Below are 20,364 nucleotides of genomic sequence, written 5' to 3'. Positions count from 1 at the left end.
GGTAATAACTATAATGTTATTTGGACTTTGATAACTTTTGAAAAAAGTGCTCTAAGAAGCGTATGTAATACTTTTTGGATGAGGTCTTTATTATAAGAGAAAGAAGTTTGATTCTGATATGTGCTTTTATAGTTTGGCTTGAAATTGAGGTCCTTAGTGCGTAAATGCAGTTCGTAAATACACGTATCACGGCCTTTACACATAGGGGTATGCAAAGAACGCCACTTGGTACGATCCTTATAAACTTCCCTTGCCTCATTCACACCCAGACATCTTGTAATATAGATTAAATTGATTTATTTGCAGCTCAATTTTATTCAAGAAGAACATTCTGAACCTTGCTCTTGTCAAAACAAAATCAATTAATGTGTTAAAGGTCTGAAAATTCAAACGTAACGAGCCTTGAAATAAAGAAACTTAACGTACAAGTCACGATGTGATTCAAAGAGCATGTAATACGATCGTCCACGGGCCATCCGTCACGGCGGCATTATACCGGCATTATACCGTCGAAACTGCTTCAACACAACGAAACTAACAAGCGTACTACATACATTTGTTTCTATTGTTCATATGACAAACATGTGAAAGACAACAAACTGAAATTTAGAAAATGCTATCCTAATTTAAACTTTATGTTGATAAACGCATAGTCTGAAGTTGCTTGTAGCGTTCGAGCCAAAATTTAAAGCCTGCTGTTTTATTTTGAATCTTGTGTGTGATGTGTGTAGGTTGGATGTTGTGTGTACATGAGAGTGCATACGTTAAGTGTACAGAATTTTGAAGATGCAAATTGTTGGTTGATTGTTGTCAAGTATCAATTGTCCGTTAACCTTCAGTAAATATGCTTTTTTCTTTAAAAACAAATTTATTTTCGAGTATCGGTAAGAGCTTTTGGAACTCAAGTACTCTACGTTGTTATGTTGGGTAAACCTTTTTTAATTTGATTTGCTTATTATGCACAATTTTATATAAATAGGAGTCTAGGTGTTTTATAACTGTTAACTTTAAGAAGTATTGGACATTAATAGGTTATTAATATTATATTTCAATAGACTGATTTTCGATTGTTTCTTTATTTGACCACCGATATACAATATTTGATCTTCTTTTTGTTTACGAGTCATATTAATCTTAAGGTCTAACTTTGCATGGTAATTGTAAAAACTCAAATTTTGTTCTATTTTTCGCGCGTGTTTTATTAGATTTAATTACTGAAGGTAAATTTCCCCACGAGTATATTTAAAAAGCGGAACGACCATTAGATCCGTATTATTTATCTCTCTAAATACCATGAAGAAGTTTGCTTAACTTGATGTCATTATTTCTTTTCCATTTCTTTTAAACGTTTTTCTAAAGATATAAGACCGTTTTACAGTAATTGTATGTATTTATATTGCTTAAACACTAATAAAATTGTGTGCGATCTTGTAATTCGACGTCTCCATAACGTAATTTTATTGTTTGCAGTTCTCCGACACTCAAAATTTTCAGAGCAAAACGTTGTAAAATGAGTTCGAATGAACAACTTTGTATTAAATAGTGAGTTTATTCCGAGTATTGTTCTTATTTGAGTTAATTATTTTGTTCCAGTAATTTCTTTTGCTTTGCAGTTTGGGACGTATTAAGCTTTGTCACGGTAAATTAGCCGCTTATCCTAGCAATTAACCTAACATTGTTGTTCTGTATATGCGGCATCTAATTAATAATAACATATTGGTTTAGTCTTCAAATTCTCATCAAAAACTATAAACTTGCGAGCAAAGTACACATCAATATCTGAATTTTCGTCTTTGTCTCGTGCTTCAATATTATTTTGAAAGGAGTAATACTAAGACTTTATAACACGCAAAAAAAACTATAGTTTATAGCGCTGAAGTTCTTTCCCACTAGTAAAACATTGTTCCTAGGTTACACAGTGTGTAGCTCAGACACAAACGGTCCGTTAGACGAGTACGCGTGTTTCCGCGCCGGCACCCTTCTAGTTAATTACTTTTAACTGTCGTACTAGTCGACACCTGTATTATAACAGTTTTGTTATTACTTTATTTTTGTCATAAATGCTTAATTATCCACTTTTCATTACAGACACAATCTTCTTATGTGTCATAACAGGTTTTGAACATAACATGACAGTTTTGACTTTTAAGTAGGTTTTACTTATTTGTTGTTTTTTGACTTGCTATTATTAGAGCACAACGCGGTTAAACTTACGATCGGTCCCGTAATTAGATTAGTGAGAGAGTGACCATCATACCATTAAAGGCATTTTGGTTGAAAAATATGGCTACTGGCAATGCAATACAACCTGGTTCCAATTGTCCTACAGTCTAAATTTCTTTAACCTAATTGTAGTCTTCGCTGGTCTTTTTTTATATCAAACTGGGCACCTAGTTTGTATGCCGTATGTATATACCTACTTTTTACGTCCGTAAGCAGTAAATATACATGCTGCTGCATGTATTAGTCTTTAGTCTGTATGTCTGTATAACTAATCAATTAGCATGATTCTTCCACTATAATTCCTTTATATGATATTTGACAATAATTTGCTGTAACCTCAGTAAATATTATACAAGTGTATGTACATAATTGGTTAATAGTAATGTGTACATTTTATTGTGCAACGGTTGAGAGTGTTAACCAGGTTGGCCGAGTACCTAGTAACCTGACCGGTGTTTTGCAACCGAAGGCTCGGAGTAGCGTGACACCGGTCGCTTTTTAACATCTCGTGTATTTGGTAAATTACTGCAACTTACGAGACAGCTGCACCTTAAAATGCCGCTGTGATGTGGAGCAACAAAGTAATTTTAGTGTAGAACGGTTTTTCTTCAATGTTAGAAGGGACTCGTGTTCAAGTAATTTGATACAGTAATGTGACTGCTGATTATTTGGCACTATCAAGTGCGTAATCTAAAACTACACATACCGATCGCCCTTTGCCTTTTCAAACTCTTTACTTTAATGTCGCGAGATAGCTGACCGCTAGATACAATACTATCGTACTAGAATCGATGCAACAACTTGAAAACTACAAAAATATATATTCTGCGTGGGAATTGAACAGTCGACTAAAGTGGGAGCACCTTGCCCACCTAAATCACTGAGCCGCGGGCGTCGTCTTATGATGATGAAAGTAAAGCTTCATTGCCTTTAGTATAAGACAGAGTAGTATTATTCTGTGGTAGTATCGTCCAAAGCATAAAAGTCATGCCAGAATATGAAACAGATTATATTACAGACAATGATTTAAATATTTTGATTTAAGTAGACGTTTTCGAAATCTGTAAGTGTAACGACCTCTTGCAGCTTTTATCCTTGAATATATGAGAGAAAGGAAAAGTTTAGAAGATGTCTGCGATTATATTGCTACATTTAAATTAACATTCAAAGTCAGTGGAATGATTAAAAAGGTTGCTTTAATGTTATCGAGATAATCAGGAGCGAGTAATATACTTAAATGGTCTTATGTGAGTATTGTTCATATTTGATAGACAATGATGTTTTCTAGAATTCTATCGAACAAAAATTGCTGCATTTTTAGACCAATAAAATAAATATTTATATTATCTGAAGACCTTAAAATATTATAAATCGAACATTTCCAATTACAAGTCAATATTTGATGCAAGTTTCGTAATTTGTCGGTCGACTTGCCTAATTAATTGTCAACTACCTTGGGTAGCAGACTACCCAAGGTCTAAATACACAAGACTGTGATTGAGTTTATTAGAATGCAACTGCAATATTATACGTTCGTAAGTAAGCTAACTGCCGATAAGTGAATAAAAATAGAAACTTCAAACAGGCCATTTATATGCTTATCACGACGAAACCATCGGCTGGGCCACCTACTGCTACGAGCTATAACGTGAAGAGTTTTCACAATAAGGCAAAATTCCTATAAATCCTATTGTACTCATACTATCAAACATGGCTTGAATCGTGATCGAAAGAGAAATAATGTAAGCGAAGTACAAAATATGCTGTGCTATATAAATATTTAACTAAGTTGAAAAGATAACCCATTATTCTAAATGTTGAACCAGCTGAGCTTTTTGTTTATTTTCTTTCCAAACTTATTATTCTGTATTTGGACTCGGATGATACAAATCTTTATCACGTTGCTATATAAATACTGGTATTGTAAAACGGTGAACTTAATTTTTCGTCAATACAAACGTCAGACAACCTGATTCTTCTTGATATCTTTTATACCCAAAACGAGGGTATCATTAAGTGTGCCAATATACCGTATTTTGTATTAATTCTCTGCTTGCCATGGCACAACCTGAATAATGAATTATATTTCTTTATTCATGGCCATCACTGGCCTCGAATTATGCTGATTTTAACGGTTTTGGAAGCTAACTGCCTTTTAGGTTATTACATAAGACGGATAGTTTGGCTTTATGCTATTTAAAGTGGGACGATGTACTTCAATGTCTTTTTAAGAGTATACTAAAGTATTCTTACAACTGTTATTATGATTAATAGCGTGTAAATACCTATTTTATTCTTTTTATGTGTAATTATTTATTTACTGCTCTTAGATAACAGTTTAGTAAAGCCTCTAAAAATTGAAATGGTGATTCACCTAATTTGGCCTACTCCGTCCCAGTAACCTACTATTCCGAAGACCTATTTCCAAAGGTTATAGTGCACGTCGAGTGCATTAGCCACCCATATTTGAAGTACATGCAGTACAGCTCCAGTTCTTTAATGGTCCCTATTCCTTATACAGTTCTATTAAATAATTCGTTCTGCTTATAGTTGTAGGTATACGTAACCTATCTATAAATTGCCACGCAACAAAACCATTAAATAATTTGGTACAGTGAACCACACCGTGTTAGGATTTATAAACGTGTTCATTAATTCTCCATCGATTTTATTGCGAACTTTATTTGATCCAGCAAGTGGGACACTGACTTCATTATCAGCTGCCTACGTGCAACATGGACCGTCACTATCCAGTTTACCATCAACACGATTCTCAACTTTATTACTGACACATAGAGTTCATTGTTAGTATAGTTTTGTTGACCAGTGTTCGCCACTTCAACCCTAAGCGCGTCTATTCTATACGCATACGTTTGACGTAAGACGATTGATATATCGTTGTCCATCTACGACGGAGAAAGTTCTTCAAGATAGTTCAGTTCGTTTTGTTGGTTCAATGGTTAGTTGACCACTGCGTGCGTGTTGTGGCGTAACTCTAATTTATGGACGACACTCTCAGTTTCTATTGACACGTACAATTTGGGACTGAACGTGAGACGTGGCAAAGACACCGTTGCACAACGATCAAATTATGGCAACTTTGTAATTTGAGCCCCAATTTTGTTTCATGTAATGGTAGTAAATGAAGTTCAAAATTGTATCTAATCATGTGTTTGTTGTGATACAACAAAATTACGCAGTGATGCAAAGATCTTCAACATTTAAATGCAGGGCTTCTAAAGCTGATTTTAAGTGTTGAAACAGCTTGATGGATTACGCCAGTAGTGTAGTTAGAAGAATAGGCTGAAGAATAACTGGACATGTCGTAATAAGCGAACGGAAATGCTGATTTGCGTGATTCCAGTCATGCAGATTGTTAATTTTTCCGGTACAGCACGCATGGACGGCTCATAGAACTGTAGGAAGGCGAGCATATTATGTGTGTAAAGAAACTCATGTCGTAATTACCAAAGTCTGATGTATAGCTGTTATATGTACTTGGTAACCTTATTTATGTGAACTTCAAGAAATTTCGTAAACTGCATTTGATAGATTATGTTGTATTCTCTTATTTAGTGATGGTAGGATCGCAAAACATGTTTCTCTCTCACTTTTTTCGGCACAAAATTGCAGTATTTCTGTTTGTTGTTTATTTTATCGAAGCAATTTGATATTTAAAGTAACATCTGTGGCAACAATTTCGTAAATAACAATCCCTGTAATTTACATACAGATTTTTATTAAACACTATTTAAACAGGGACCCTGTTTAAATAGTATTTAATAAAAATCTACTTCTAGTGTATATTTTCGTGTTGGTTCATAATATAAACAATAAGCAATTAGTGACATAATATCAACCTTTAACATTTGACATATTGACATTAACAATTGATTGTGTTACATAACATTTCAGAGCCTACAATATGCCACGCCTACCTGTCTTCATTGATTGATGTAACACACATTAGCATATTATGTTTGAAACATCTTCAAGAACGCTGGTCCAAAGTTAGATAGTTTTCTGTATCTTTCTAATGTCTTATAAGAAACCAAAGTAAATTGTTTATACTCTCGTATTCTATAAAATAAAAACCCCAACCCATGAACAGTGTTAAATATACCTGAGAAATATAATGGCTGACATAATTAAAATATATTATACACGAATGAATACTTGTGCCGCTTAAACGTAAACCAGTAGTGCCTACTGGTTTCTATTTCATCAAGACCTAGCCTATACTAATCCGGAAAACCTAAAGACCTAAGAGTGCTTCAACAGTTGTTTCGTAAAGAGAGAAACCAAGATATTATCTAGGCAGCTGACAACATACATAAGATGACTATCTACACTATCTACTATGTATATGATGACTATCTACTGTGGTTTAGCTTTACTGCTTCAACGGCCGTATGTGGTGTGAATAATTTCCTCAACTGATACTATCTGAACGCTTATGAGCATGACCTACCTCAATAATAACTACTTACACACCACTGTGACTAGTAGGAAACATACTGTTATCGCCTTATAAAAGTCTTATCGTAGTTATTTCTGTATGTTAACGTTTCTTGTACTAATAATCTAAGTTACAACTGTTAATTTGAGTTTCTCTCACTATCTCTTATATTCTACAGAAAATTTGATGAGTATCTGTTAGGTTAAGTAGGTACATTATGAGTTTTTAACATAGCATAATAAGCTGTCTACTAACTGGTAAGATATTAATAAATTTCTCCTATTACTATCCCACTTCTGGGCAAGGTTCTCTTGCGAGTATAAGCGAGGGTCAGGTGAAATGTGGGCTAGAGGCTTTGCAGTTCTTCAAGAACTACTTTAAAGGGACTCTTATTTTTTATCCCGGTATTTTTCTTCACCGTTAAAACAGTTGATAACAAACTAACTGTTAAAACTGTTTAATTCTAAAGTGGCTAATTTCTAAAAGTCACCGTGTTGCTACTTTATTAGATTATATTATCTATCTAGTTTTCTCAGTGGGGTTATCTTTGTAAATAGTTTGAAGTGCTACGAGTGAGCCGGTTTGAGAAAGCACTTGACCTTTACAGAGACAATGAGTTCTTTGGCCCGCATTAGTTTTCCTTGTTCCTTGTCAACCAGTTCGTCGTAGTTATTTATATCTGTAAGTAAAGAATGTCGTCTTTCGCCTTTTGAGTATTTTGAACTAGATTTACGGTTAGTGTCGAACTGTGCAACTATACTTAACTATTAAATTGTGAACTGATTTAATTTAGTTAAGTTCAGTAGATTTCTTAATGTTTAAGTTTTGTTTCCGAGTTTCACTGCTGAGCAGTGTTTTCTCCCTTTAATTTCCAGTCCCTTCGATTGCTCGATGATGAATTATAACAAAAATGGATATCAGGACTTTGGTTAAAAACATTTTTTTGCATCCATAGGCGCATCATAGAATATTGCGTGCTATTACCTAAGTTATAATTAAAAATTATCAGTGACAGGTTCTTATAATGTTACTGTATAGTTAACAAATGCTGCGTAAGTAAATGCAACAGCTAGGAATAATAGAATTGTATCTTTTTTATGCGTAATAGTTAACAACTTTAACAGTTGAAGATAACACGTTTCCATACATATATTACTTCAGATCTGTATCACTGTATACAAATGTTATAATTGATTGACCTCTCATTAACTCAGGCACCATGTCTATATTTTGAAGGTACCTCTCTCTCCGATATTACTTATCTTGGGCTCACTGCTCTTAAAACTTAAAATGGCCACATCCACATGTCGAAGGTCGACGTGATTCAGAAAATTGCTTTAACAGGTGTTTTCATATTCAATTCCCTCGCAATAATGCACATCGCATTATTATCCCATTAAAGGAACACAAGGTTGCCAGCTATTATTACAAAAGTAGTGGTTTTGGGGTTCTGTTTCTAAAAGGTAAAAACAGATGTTACTAAGACTTAGCTGTCCGTCTGTGTGTCACCAGTCTCTATCTCATAAACAGTGAAAGCTATACCATTGAAATTTTCACAGATTTACAAGAAATAAATAAAAATAGAAATTAATAAATTCATGAGTATTTTTATTTGGGGCTCCCCTCCAAAAACCTATTTAATTTTTTTTCTCTTGATAATGGTGCAGAACCTTGTGAACGTGAGTCCGACTCGCACTTGGGCCGCTTTTTTTTGCAATGAAAGCCATTATCTCGATAGGTCAGTCCATCTGTGTCACAAGGGGTCATCGCGTCACGTAGGCTTTGAGCAAACACCGTGAATTTTCACCTAGTAATCGTAAACTAACTTCTGAGTAATTGCTTGATGAGTACATAGGAATGTGCTGTGCTTATATTGAGAAATAAGGAGGTAGATTATTTGTGATGTTCTTATTGACTAACAGAATATGTGTTTAACTTATAGAAAAAAGAAAGCCTATTTGGTTGTAGAAACTCCACAACGTATCAGAGCAGTGATAGCCGAGTGGTCTAAGTTGGTACCGCTCTCGGAAGTGGTTGACTTGCATGCCTAAGATTCAAGGCCTAACCTCTCCCTCATTATGGGAGGACCATTGCCCAGCAGTGGGACAATAATGGGTATTTTATTTATTTATTGATACTGTATCAATATTCAAGTGTAAAGTTTTGTTCTAGATTGTGTGAATAGTTACTATACACGTGGATTGCAACTTATCACCAGTAGCATAAGATAGTATCAAAATAAATGACTATCCATAGCAACACAGCGGTAATTACTTAGGTAAACGTATTTTAACTACTTTTCGTCAGCGATCATAATACATTGAGTATAATTGGCGTGATGTATCGTTGTACATCCTTTATTCAACACTTCACAGATACACGCAACCTGCAAACATCTATCATATTGATAATTGCGTTTTGTAATAGCTTACGAAGGAAGGCTTTTTAGAATGTTCTAGAAGTCTAAAAAACTACTTACATTTGTCAATTACGAAAATTAAATTATTTGCAAGGAATACAGAGTAACCCAACATAACAACATCAATTTGAGATTCACTTGTTTCTTATGAGAATCGAATCTGCGACCTACTGTAGCGATGATAGTGTGACGCCCACTTTAACATTTCAAGAAGTTGTTCCATTGTTCCTACTCACGTATACGCCCAAGAGTTACAAAGACTATAATCTAATACATCGATGCTTTCACACAACAGAAAAATGTACTTAGTAACAAGTTGGAACCACTCATCCCGTCCATTTACCTATCACGGTCATCCATCAAACTAGAATTGATAGAAAAGTACCTATACCCGTCCTACTCATACTCTATTAGATAAAAAGAGACAAACGCAATAACAAAAACATCACTGGTAAAAGGGGCTGTATTGAAATAGGACGAAAGCAGGTGGAATCCAGTTTGACAGGTGTATGAGGAAACTAAGTGCAGAGCAAGTGCAACCTTTTTAATGACAGACCTTATTCGTGTACCCGCACTTTGTAAGGTGCAATTACAAGGGCTATTTATGTAGAATGTCAGTTCCAAGTTGTTGTGCCTTGATCCCAATTTATTAATATGAAGGCTTAAGACCTTTGAGGCTTTTAAGTTAAATGACGTTTTTTGTGATAATTGTTAGTGAAAGGATCAAGGACGAGGAAGTATAAAGTACTTCCATGACTTATACCAACTGATTAATTTTTCTTGGATGCTTCAGAGAAAAAGGTATTTCTGTACATTTCCGGAATTTTATTGAATATATTCAATTTAATTTAAGTATAGACAGGCACTTAATACCCATTGCGAATCAGTTATAATAACATTATTTCAATGCGCATTAGCAAATGTCACTCGAACCATTTTTGTATGTGAGTGTGAAAATCGTGTAAATGTCACACTTTCGAATTAGATGAGAATATCTGAGATTGTATCGATAGTTTTTAAACATGATTCAAATTAGTTTAATAAAGAATAAAGATTTCAATCAATTTAGAGCCTCTTTGTATTTTTGTAAGCCTTTTTCATTATTTACGATTTTAAATACAATTAAACTGTTTTGTACAAATATATTGTTTTTCTAGAGTTATTATTCCACTAACATCAATATTTATTGTAACAAATTTAGTCGTAAATCATATAATTACAGTATTGTGTACATCTCATGCAATTCTTACTTCAAGAGAACAGTGACCAACGTTATTATGTTATTGCATTGTACATGATAATGTCAAGCGGTTTCAAATATGCCGCGAAGCGCGCGCAACTTTTGTTAGCACGATGTTATTCAATCACACATGTGCCAATTCAGTAAGGTCATTCATTTTATTGTAACCCCATGAAAACGTAAACCTCCTTTCAAAATTGTTTTGCAATCAATCAATAAGAATGTTTTATTTTTTCATAAAATTTCATAAAACTTTAGAATAATTTTATGAATCTAAAGTTCAAATTTTGTCACATGTGTCGTTATAGAAGAAAGATGAAATAATTGTTTGTTTATCAGTCAACTTAAGAACCGCAAAATAATTGAATCTTATTTATAAACCTAATCGAAATGCCGGTATGATACGAAACGGTACGATTGCACATGCCCTACAGATATACAGTTTCTTGACATGTTATCGGCAAGTAAATTGGCACCAATCTAGGCCAGAGATGTAGCTTTCCATGAATTAATGCTGGCCACATCTCGCGCCGGCCTCATAGAATAATTCACCGTTGATTCTTCATACGTGTTGACATTACCCAACCGTTTGCAGGCGATAGATTTAATTGCACCAACACGTAGAGTTAAGTAACCTATCACAATTATTCGGCTGTTATGTGTCCGTTGCTGTGTGCTGCGATTAATATTGAAAAACTTTACGAGTATTCTGCAATACGAAGCCGAATAATTTAAAACAGAAAAGCTAAGTCACTGTGGTGGATAGTGGCTAGTTATCTCGGATTAACATGGTTAGCATATTGGAATATCATCTGTACGTACTTGAGTTAGGAACTCTATGTCTGGCTATCTGTAGGGGTTAGTCTCAATAACTATCAGAACTTATTTTTAAAATCCCTTTACCTTCAACTAAAACAGGGTACCGATTATTGTGTCACGGAAAATAGTCGGTAACCACTACATTGCTTCAGTATTTATGTCCAATGTCCATCTAAACATTAGCACATATATTATGTATTATTGATGAGACCCCTATCATTAAAAGCACTAGTAATGCAACTTTCCAAATCATAATATGCATCATATTATTTTAAACCAACGTTTAGTCTTGGTCACGACTACTTACGACCTTATGACTTCGATATACATCGATAAATTAAACCGATGTGGATAAAAACGATCGCTACAATAAAATAAAAATATGCATTTAGTACAAATTACCTTGAATCCATCTTGATGTTCGAAATCGAAATTTCCAAAAGAATTGTCGATAATTCAACCACACTTATTACAATAAATATCACTAATCAATTAAACTATTCACTTAAAAAAAATCACTTTCATCACAATCTGTCACTTGGGTTCAAATTTTGACAGTTCCGATGGAACGTCAAACCTCGTTGTCTCACACTGGTGTGATTTTGCTCTCAAACTGAAATGAATTTTATAAATTCCATTCGAAATGTCTCGGTTGATAGAAAGCAATGAGTGTTCCGGTGTTGGGACTTTCTTCGACGCGTGCGCTGACGTGCCGCGACTCACGGCAAGTGAGGACGACGTCGCGCCACAAGCCACTACTGTTGATACCGATTCACTGTTGCTCAATACTATATTATTGACTTACTATTTTGAAATTATATATCTTAGAGTTTTTTGTACATGTTTTTCAAAATCTAATGTGCCAAATAGCAGGTATTATGTCAAGATTAACTGCGATAAATAAAGCTTTCTTTTTTGTAACAGTTATATGATGTGTGGTTATACAAATGTGTCAGTTGAACTCATGATTAAGCCGCTATCTGTTTAATCGTCTGTTATTGGCTTACTTTGATCATTTATTCACATCTACAAAAACCTTAGAAAAAATCAATAAAATGTTATTGGAGCGATATAGTTTGTAACACTTACTGACGTGACTTATTCCCGAGGAAAATAATTAGCCATATTTCCTTACAACATGATTTTACAAGTAAAACACGCTGTACTGATCCTACGTAACATGGGATAAGGTGAAGACGACTAATTTCCCGGCCACTTACGTAATTATCCATTTTCTTTTAGATTAGTTGGCCTTCAAGATACAGATTTTCTATGTAATGAGTTAGTAAACCAGTGACTACTGGGTTATTAAGAAACTTTGGTTAACTTAACCTTGTTTTGTGACCTTGTAGGGTGTACCAACTTGTATGGTGATGCACTAAGCTAATTATGGTGGCGTCAACAACATGTTCTTCGTCAATAGACTACTTACAACTGCTTTATGTGAAGAGGCCTCTTTTTATTTAGTTGTTAATGGAATTTTAAAACGTTTTCTTAGTTTTGGATTACAGCGTGATGGGCTTGCAAATATTGGATTTTATTCGATTTTTGTTCAGGTAATATTCGAATATTTGTCACCCCATATAAAGAAATATGACATGTGGCTGTTGCTTATTGGCTTCGTAAAAAAAAATATTGTATAAGAACAATTTTCAACGGTTATGTATAGTTGTGGTTAATACGATCTTTTTCATGTTTGTTTGGCAGGTATATGTATAATTGTAGTAGTTATGTGATAGTTGGAAACTGCAATTGAAATACATAACTCTACTCTAAGTAATATATTGTGTTTCGCTGGATGTAATACTATATCTTATTTAATATATTTTTATGTTTTGTTGGTTGTTTACTACACGACAAAGGTCTTTGCCCCATACGTTTTTGTCATCATTCGCTTTTACCTAACATTTAGTAAAAAGCGTTTCGTAGGGATCGAACTGGCTTTTTTCTTTTCTAAAGAGAATTTTGTCACACTTTTTGTAGAAGTGAATTCTTATAAGATTAAGTCGAAAAAAGTGAGAACGACTAATTAATTGAACGATAATTTTTATTAGAGGAAGTACCAGTCAACGGCTAGTAATTACATTTAATTAAGTATTAATAATGCATACATTAGAGCTCCTTGGACTTGTAGAATTATTTTCTCACACTTTCAAAATCATGTTATATATACAAATGTTATATGTATATTAACATTGTAAGCATTATGTTCGTTAGGAAATAAGTAGCGTAAGATTGCAACAAGTGATACATGAGTTAGAGCTGATCAGATTACTGTAATCACTTCCTTCGTTTGAATACCATATGAAAATTAAATGCAAATGTTGCATTGTGCGATGCATGTCATTGTACTTGTATGTATAATTCTACCATTTTTCTTATAGGATCTGTATAGTTTGAGGACACATTTCCTACTACTTTGTGACAAGGACAATTAAACTCTCACTGTGAAAATATTGGATATCGAGTTATTCCAGAAAATGAAAGATTACTTCCCTATGCGACAATAGTTTTATTCAACAATACACTACAGGTATAACATTTCCGAAATTGCCCCTAGAATCTGCCTCGTTTGACAGCAACTTGTAATTTTCCCGAACAACTCAATCTTAGGAATGAAATGCTTTGTGCAAGTTGTGATCTTTGTACTAATCGAATTGTTCTAAAGTTATATATGTATATTATAAACAATATGTTGTGTGTGTGAGTGGTTCAGCAGGTAGCCTTTCACGACTGCCTCTATGTCTGTGTGTGTCCATCCTTTGTGCTAGTGTGCGAGAGAAAGGCATGCCGAGAGAAATTTCGCCGAGTTGTCTTTTAGCGAACGATTTTGGTATTTTTTTTCTCGGTTTAGGGCTCAAATTGTACTTTTGACAGCGGTAATCTGATTGGAATTTCATTTACCGGTCGTATTAAACCGCTTGAAAATATATTTTTTAAAGTTTATGATTGGGAAAAGATTCGATTATCGCAAATCCCTGTCAACATTATATTAAAAAAAAGAGTTGCTACAAATCAACCACGAATAACACAAAAAAAGAAAAATACACTTATGTATATGAAAAACTGTATAAAATGTTGTTTTCACTATTTAAATAATGGTAACCAATTTCATCTAAGTACTTAACTAAGTGTTTAACCTTATGCATCTTAGCATTAGTATTCACATAACTTAACCTATTTAGGTCAAGTTCAGAGATTTTCTCTAAACAACAAATAACGGCGATTATAAATGGAAAGCAAAAGTATCCTTGTGGTACCGTTACGGCGGCCATTGTGGTCCCGTTATACAACAATCCGCTCCTCGACTCACTCGCCGTACCTTCCGGTTTGCGGTGACTGCACTATGCTACTACTCTCTTCGATGGATTTACTCTCCAGTGGGTCTAAGTAACGAGTACGCAGTCCCTTCTGGTGATAAACTTAGTAGGGACTTGTACTTATTACGTATGTATATAAAGAGTGGCCAGTTTCTTGCTTGCTCTATTCATTGACCTTACCTTCCGAATTGGCGGTAAATCTACTTATGTATTTCATCTTTGACAAATATCAGTGTCACCATTTAACTTAAATAAATATATTATTTAATTTCTATTTTTCAAGCAATGTAAATAAATCACATAAGATACATGGTAAAAATAAACTTCTAGACACATCAATTCTATTGGGAATTGAACTAACTGTCCATATGTAGTTCAAGCTGGTAGCTTCAACTTCAACCATTGGACTCCACTAATAAAACTTATCTTGTTCAGATGTTGCGGTTCTTAATTATCTGCCATCTCTTGGCTAGTAGCCGTATTAAAATATTTGGTGTGGGCAATCACCTCATGATTGCATGCAAGTTGTTTAACTGCCATCTTGTGGCGAGTAGCTGTACTATTGTTAAATTTTTTTTTTTACTTTTGCAACTAGATGGCGCTGCTAAAAGTTGTCGTGAACGAAAAAAAATAAAATGTAATTTAAGTTGTAAAATTGTTCTACTAATGTTCCGACAGAGGCGCTGATGGAAAACCAGCCAAATGTCACGCTGTCAAAAAATTTTAAATCTATTCTTTGGAGAGTCTACGCGCCATTTTTTGTTTAAACCTACGGTTGCACCATATAAAATGTTAATCAAAATAAGAAAATAAGTATATTTTCGCGATTGTACGTTTCAGCAGCAACTATCGCTGCCCTACATTTTCACTTAACGTAGTGAAGAAGTCTTGCTCAAGCCTTTTTATTTAAATAACAATTATCACATTCTAAAAGGATTCAAAGGGTGTAGTTACAGCACGTTTGACCGACTTACAATATTTCCTACTACAAGTCCTGAATATTTTGTTTGTAATTAGTGAGCATACAAACTAAAATTCAAATATATGCCTAACTCTACATGAGCTGGTTTCTAATTGCACTGAAATTTACATAGCACGAATTAGCACAGCATTTGCTCTTCATCCGTAATATAATCATAATTATTTTCTTTAATGAATTTTAATCTGGTCTAGAATTAAGTAGGTAATACATAGATCCAAATTCAGCAAAGATATATTTTATCAGCAGTTGGTAAATTTGCGCCCTGGATGATAACGAGCATTCTTAACAAAGTTAGAACTTATGATGCGCGAGATATCGCTCTTAAATTAAGAGAAAAGCAACAATAGCTATTAAAAATATCAATTTTGTAGATATTTTATAAGTTTTACATAGTATATTAAATAAACGTAACATGATTGTTATCACGCGACCGCAGTGCTGGTGGTCTCCGAGCAAACGAATACACGAGCGTAATCGAGAAATCGCCGAGTGAAAGATCGATGCTCTCGTCAAAGTAAAGACGACGTATACTTCTGTGTTATTACGCAAACTTCACATTTTGTGTATCGGAGTGACGTAGTTTGTTCATTACCGTTTTGAGATTTCAGTTTCAAAAACCACATTAAAATACTGCTTCATCTTTAAGATAGATCGTTTTATTTTTTAACAATGTGTTAAGAGACCTTACAAATAAATAATGAGAAGAACAAAAGGGTTGCGACAAGTAACAGTTAAGTTATGCGTCTACTGGTACTATAATCGTTTGGTACATAGAAATTAATACATAGGAATAAATCCTTGCGTTCCGATTTCGACTCAGTGGACGCGTAGCTATAATAATGATTATCAATTTAGTCATTCAAATTAATTCCTAAGTGAGTAATAGAGAGATCTTAAGCTGTAATAATCTGTCACAAGCGATTGCGCAGCTAAACGGTTCATAAAACAAATTGACTGCAAAACAACTGTAACATTATGTCATAATACTTAGTACTTACTATAACAGCTGACAGATTTATTAATAACCATTATCACCGGCGCTAGAGCACATGTATTTACGTAACAAGTAAAAATATCCTACAACTGGTTTAACTTAATGTTAGATTCGCATTCTGGGTCATCAAACAAGTTCGCAAAAAGCCGTAGGTCTAATTGAGGTCATCGTTTTGTAATATAGAATTAACTATATAATAAATACAATTATAATGGCGCCTACGTATTTGTTACATGATTTGTTTAGATTTATAGCTTTGTTGAAACGTATTTGTTTTAGGTTCTAGTTATAGGAAGTGGCCATCAATTATGTTCAATATCATCATTCATTTAGTTCGCAATTAGTCATATCTTTAAAAAGTGTCCCACTTGGGTGGGATTTTATTACATTTGTTGTACCTGCTTAAGCTATTTATATACTTTGCCCGTAGAATTTAACTTTAATAGTGTCACCAAGTTGTTGATATTCGATTAAGAAAGCCATTTTCATATACTAGCGGTCAGATGAATTAATTAACGTATGTCTCTCCCCTTTATTCAGCCTTTTTACACATTGGCGTGAAATAGTCATTTTTTATTCGTCTCTGATGAAATTAAATCGTTTAGAAACACAATGTGTGTAATACAGCCCTTCTTGTATGTTGATATAAGTTAATTATAAATCGTAATGAATTTAATTATGTTCCGTGTAATTTCTTAAGTGTATACGGAAGCGGTTGGGCAATGTTTAACATTGTGTTTATAATGCCATTTGTTATGCTATTATAACTTTTTAGGTTTTATGTGGTGTAATGAATATTGAGCAATCGATGCCTCACATGTGTGCGCTGACTTAGTTGTCCTCGATATACAAACAAAGTAAGAAGGTTATGAATTATAATAATGTAATTTATTAAAATGTGCGTAATTCACCCCCGGTTTCTGAGCACATTTAGCGGTAGTTTATCTATTTAATAGCGTTTTTTTTATATGAGTTTAAACGCTATTGAATAGATTAACGTATCTCAGAAACCGAGGTTAGTCGGCTTATCCTTTATGACGATCGCTATCCCTTATCATAGATTTATGCCAATAATCAAATTTTCCATCAAACTGGTCTTTAGTGAAATGACAATGATAAAATTGTTTGCCTATCAGTAAATGCTAGTCTTATGCTGTTTAAATTATATCATTGTTTAAAATGTAGGTACATGGTCTGTCAACAAGTCTTCTTAATTAAATAAACAGATACAAAAATCTATATTATCTCTCAAGAGCTCACTAACATTAGTACTTACCTACTTAACGTTTTAACAATTTCGATGCAAAATACTTTATTTTTAACCGGCCTACTTCAAAGGCCCTACAAAGTAGAGAGAGCATCGACCGCGACAGTCACAGTTACGATAACTATATGTTTTATTAACTAGATTAATTTACAACACTTCCGCAAGATATAGGAAGACTGATGTTCGACGCCGCGCCCGTTAATCGCTTGCAAATATGATAATCAGACGCCATAAATATCTTGAACCGAAGCGACACGGGCCCTTATGAAACACGCGAGTAAAGCTGGACTCACACTATCACTTTGGCTCGCCATGCTATGAATTTTGAGCTGACTTTTTAATATTTGGGAAACTAATTCTATTTGAGGAAAAAACGTGGCTTGCAAAATTTCGGCATGCAAGTTTCAAAGGCGACAAAATTAATTTTTAAATAAAGCTATCTAAAGACTTTTTGGTTAAATATTCCATCACTAGAGGAGGCTTTATTTGAACAAATAGAATGTATTATAAGACTGGGTACAGTATCTGTGGAAGAATGTGGCAACTAGAAAACGCTTAAGAATATTTAATTGGATGTAGATTTTTATTTGATTGTCTTTTGAGTAGCTGAGTTATATTTCGAAGAATGTAATTTAACTCCTCATGTGGCCGAACTAAATTGCTCGCATCATGGGCCATAGTGTGTCTCTACCTTATATGATGATCTTGTAATTCATGTTTGAAAATAAATAACATTTGAAGATAACGTGGTTTTTATTAGGAACACATAAATATAACATGTCGTAGGCTGTAGAATTATCTATATGACATAATGGTTCGATTTTAACTGGAGTGTAACTTTCTTGAATCTAATAAAATATGTACTTATACACCTTCGATGATTTTGGTTTTTATATTGTAATTGAGGACAGACTACACCAAATATAATTTTCAGTACTGATTTTGCTGTAGTGCAACAACTTGACGAAAATGCCTTATATGGAAGGTTCACGGCTGTCGGTGGTATACAAAATTCAATTTTTTTTAACATTAGTGACCCGCAGGCTATTGCAGTTGACAAAGGCGTGTTTGATACAGCTACTTCATTTTAGAAATGTGCATGCCAAGACTTACTAAGTTGCAACATTAAACCGCACTCCCCTTGCGGATCCTTCGGAAGTAAACACACATAACACAATTTACGATCAGATTAGTTACACAACGTGTTATACATTTGTAACGCGAGTGCTACATGATACAGTGTTTTGGGTTTTATCTCGCCGTAACATCTTATAATAACAATATAGGAGGTAAAGCGCGGAAAATAAATACTCGAGAGTATGAAAGTGTGGAGTCATTAAATAAAGAGGTCGAATGATGTTGTGTTGAATAACATGCGGTGCGTTGTTGGTTGATGGCCGATATTTTGATCATTACAATGTGAGGTAGCCGTGGCGATTGAATTAATAGACCTTTATAATAACCTATATAAATATGTATTTAGAAGTATATAAGTACGTTTATCAGTTATTTGGTTACCATAGTACAAGCTCTGCTTAGTTTGGAATCAAATGACCGTGTGTGAGTTGTCAAATAATATATAATAATTTATTTATTGTTTTAACTGATGTGTTGAATCATGCTGGCCGATATTTTATGATAAAAGTGTGAGTAAGCTGTAACGATTGAATCAATAGACCTTTATTGTATTATGTGTTGTGTTTTTCTGAAAGGTTGGGAAGAGAGTGCGTTAATAATTCGCTCCAGTCTTTTTAAGAATAGGTCATTTTGCGAATTAGTCTTTATAAGAATAAGCCATTTTGCGAATAGGTCTTTTTAAGAATAGGTCATTTTGCGAATTAGTCTTTATAAGAATAAGCCATTTTGCGAATAGGTCTTTTTAAGAATAGGTCATTTTGCGAATTAGCCTTTATAATAATAAGCCATTGGACGATTAGGTCCTCTTTTTAGGGGTAAGGCGTTTTGCGAATAAGTCCTTTATCTACTAAACCGATCCAACCTGAACACGTTGCAATATTTTCTATAATTGTTTCAATTGTCAGTTAATTCCTCTCCGGATTCGGATGTCGTAATAAGCAATGTACAAATCGATATGAGAAATAAAAGCTATTGATCTTGTAGGAACGGATAAAAAGTGTTATTATTACAGGGTTCCTATTAACAATCCGGAGATTGCATGTTCAGTCTAGACTAAGAAATTAATTAAAATGTAATATTCTCATCATACCATATTTGCTTATCTTATAATGTAAAACAATCTTTTCCACTGTTTGGATCTAAGTATTTTCACTCGCACAGAAGCTAATTAATCTAATTAGTGTTTGAGATGTACTAATAAATAAAATGGCGACGAGCTCAGCTATTTTAGTGAAAGTCTACTTCATACGATGATACATCGGACGAATGTTGCTTAAATACTATTTATTCGGAGTGTTTTTGAACAAAACAAGTTTATTTGATTAATTTTGTTGTAATTGATACTTGTATTTAGCTGTCGGCAGTTTATAAATATTATTTACAAAACGCCCCTGTCATTGACAGTCATCAATTAAGTTGGAGAAACCGTACAACTAAATATTGGATTTATTGAACTGCCATGTTTGTGTATGGTTAACTATTAGGAATATATTTGACGAATGTT

The 20,364-nt window shown here is 33.9% G+C and overlaps 2 protein-coding genes across 3 annotated transcripts in view; one reads left to right on the top strand and one right to left on the bottom strand.

Annotated features, from left to right (window-relative positions):
• The window catches only part of Flo2 (flotillin-2), a 268,758-nt gene that overhangs the window by 110,294 nt on the left and 138,100 nt on the right, over positions 1–20,364 (top strand). The gene's annotated exons all lie outside the window — the stretch shown is intronic.
• Positions 1–20,364, bottom strand: part of LOC142981558 (uncharacterized) — a 31,109-nt gene that overhangs the window by 2,153 nt on the left and 8,592 nt on the right. Inside the window, exon 1 of one of the 2 annotated variants that reach the window (XM_076127557.1) lies at positions 11,563–11,907. The exons of the other annotated variant lie outside the window; for it this stretch is intronic. The gene's annotated coding sequence lies outside the window, so the exon portion shown is untranslated. Of the gene's footprint in view, positions 1–11,562; positions 11,908–20,364 lie in introns of those variants that run through there. 2 annotated transcript variants of the gene reach the window in all.

The sequence above is a fragment of the Anticarsia gemmatalis genome, chromosome 20, assembly GCF_050436995.1.
Source record: "Anticarsia gemmatalis isolate Benzon Research Colony breed Stoneville strain chromosome 20, ilAntGemm2 primary, whole genome shotgun sequence".
In the NCBI taxonomy this organism is placed as follows: Eukaryota; Metazoa; Arthropoda; class Insecta; order Lepidoptera; family Erebidae; genus Anticarsia; species Anticarsia gemmatalis.
Note: the sequence above shows the minus strand (reverse complement) of the source record. Positions and strands in the feature narration are given on the sequence as shown.